Source organism: Salmo salar, unplaced genomic scaffold (genome assembly GCF_905237065.1).
Source record: "Salmo salar unplaced genomic scaffold, Ssal_v3.1, whole genome shotgun sequence".
Classification (NCBI taxonomy): Eukaryota; Metazoa; Chordata; class Actinopteri; order Salmoniformes; family Salmonidae; genus Salmo; species Salmo salar.
This window is the reverse complement of record NW_025548177.1, coordinates 12,916-15,582: the sequence shown is the minus strand read 5'-3', so window position 1 is coordinate 15,582 and position 2,667 is coordinate 12,916. Positions and strand designations below refer to the sequence as shown.

Here is a 2,667-nt window from a genome sequence, read left to right as displayed (position 1 = left end):
GTTTTCTATGTTTTGAATTTCTATGTTCATGTTCTAGTTTTGTATTTCTATGTTGGTTTAGTTTGGGATGATCTCCAATTAGAGGCAGCTGGTCCTCGTTGTCTATAATTGGAGATCATACTTTAGTAGGGCTTTTTTCCACCTGGGTTTGTGGGAGATTATTTTTTAAGTGGTGTTTGTTTAACCTCTGCGTCACGGTTTATTGTTTTGTTTATGCAGTTTATTGATGTATTGTTTGTTTCACAGAGTAAGTAAAATGTGGAACGACACACGCGCTGCACATTGGTCTTCTCCTTTCGACAGCCGTGACAGTTTATTCAATCAGTTTTTGCCCATACTAATGTCAGCACTTAAAAAATGTGCATATAATACATATTTCTGTAGTTTGTATGGAAGTATCTTACCTGTAATAATGTATTTATCACTGCGGGGAGACAGAGAGTGTGATCCTGTGTTCACTCTATAGTCACAGCTCACATCTCTCTCCAACTGCAGATGCCTGAACAGATCATTCTTAGTAACACTGAAGGTACAGATTAGTTTGGATAATGTTGTGTTAAATCTCCTGACCCAAGCCTCTTTGTAGGCCTGAGTCTGGTCTCCAGTGTACAGGTTACAGCTATGACCATCACTGACAGACTCAGGAAGTACACAGACAATGGTGATGTCATGAGAAGATTCGTCATTGACACTAATGTCTGGTTTCTGCAGTTCACCTGTGAGGAGAACACATCAATAACTGTCCATACTGTAGGTTAATGAGAAATCAAACTTCTTTCTGTACTAGGTAACTAAAAGAGTAAGAAACAAGTGGTTTGTATATGTTAGCATGACATTACATATTCCAATGAGCCAATCAGATCAGTGTATTCATAATAATAATACATTTTTACCAAGAATAGTGATAGGCGCAGGATGACTGTGTGTCGATGGATAGTGAGTCTCTACTGTGTAAAAACATCTCAGTTTGACCTCAGCAGATAAACGTTCACCTGCCCACGAGAGCAGCACAGCCCCTGTGAGTGACTTCGTACAGGGTGAGGGTTTAGGATCTCTCCCCTCTGTGTAGAAGTAACACTGAGACACAGAGACAGATGGAGGAGTCTGACAGCTCAGCTGAACTGAGTCTCTCTCTCTGATGACTGTAGAACTCACTGTCAGCTTGGGCTGAGGGAGGTCTGTAATATCAGAATCAGGAAGTAAACAACTTTCAACAGTTTGCTAAAATACATTGCATGAAATAAACCCTAAAATCTAAAAGTGCATAACTTCATCTCTTCTTGCTTCAGTCAGTATTTAAAATGTATGTTATTTAAATAATATAAAATAATCTGGTGTGTTAATCTTGGATCAGAATAGAAAAACACTGGGGTATAATAATACATAAACTACCCCGCTTACCCAGGAGAGTGACTGAGACAGGGTCACTGTAAGGAGAGTAGATAGACATCTCTACAGCATTGTAGATACATCTCATGTTGACCTTGGTGGTTGGACCACGACCTGCCCATTCAAGCAGCTTGGTCCCTGTGAGTGACTGTTGACAGGATGTGGTTTGTTGGAGATGTTGTCTTTCCTCTATGTAGAAGTAACACTGAGACACAGAGGTAGATTGAGAAGTGTGACATCTCAGCTGAACTGTGTCTGTATCCCTGATGACTTCAGGACTCACTGTCAGCTGAGGAGGGACTGTTAGTTCAGAGAGAAATAGTATGTAAATCTAATATTCAACGGATTACTATGTTCATAAAATCCTCATGTGTAACAGACCTGAGCATTTCAAGAACATGACTCATCACTTCAAATTAATTCTAGATTTTAAAAAGACAGTAAATCCTTTTGTGAAACAGTAAGTCGTTGAAATCAGAATAATATTGTTGCAGGTTAGTGCATTGTTGCCGAATGTATCTCAGAACATGTTAAGATTCAAAAGGAGGGTCATGTTTACAATTATGTAAATAACCTGCTTACCTTGGACAGTGACTGAGCCAGGGTCGCTGTCAGAGGATGGGGAAAAACTACCAATAGCATAGTAGAAACATCTCACATTGACCACAGGATGGTTTAAAGTCTCTTTTCTCAGTGAAGAGATAACACTGAGACACGGAGACGGATGGAGAAGTCTCACAGCTCAGCTGAACTGAGTCGCTCTCTCTGATGAAAGCAGGACTCACTGTCAACCTGGGAAGAGGAGGGCCTGTAAGATCAGAAGAGAGGAGTATTTAAAATGTTTGACTTGTTTTGAGAAATTTACTGACAACCATTCAATTGGATTTAAATATGCATGTCTATTATAAAATCAAGTAAATCTATCAACATTTAATGTTTAAAAACAATTATCTTCATGTTTATTGAGATTAAAGGATTTTGATAATAAGGTCCATTCCTTCATATAATGATAATATGTGAAATATATATTGTTTTAAGTAATGGCTTATTACATCATACATAAAAATATTCCAGACTGGGCTGAGGAAGATCTGAGAGGACAGAGGAACTGAGTATTTTGTTACTGGTTTGGGAAATGTACTGTCAGCCGTTGAACATAAAACAATCACACTTTGTTTTTTCAAACCCTAGATCTTTGAGAATAATTCCCAGCGATAGTATGGGAAATAATGGAGATATAATATATTTTTTCATGCAACGGCTCTTTCCAAAAGACAA

The 2,667-nt window shown here is 38.4% G+C and overlaps 1 long non-coding RNA gene across 1 annotated transcript; it reads right to left on the bottom strand.

Annotated features, from left to right (window-relative positions):
* Nucleotides 1-891: 891 nt before the first annotated feature.
* On the bottom strand, nt 892-2,058 carry LOC123732746 (uncharacterized). Its single transcript, XR_006763388.1, has 3 exons — nt 1,972-2,058; nt 1,402-1,689; nt 892-1,178 (listed from the first exon to the last, which is right to left on the bottom strand). It is a non-coding gene; the product is annotated as an uncharacterized lncRNA (long non-coding RNA).
* Nucleotides 2,059-2,667: the final 609 nt, after the last annotated feature.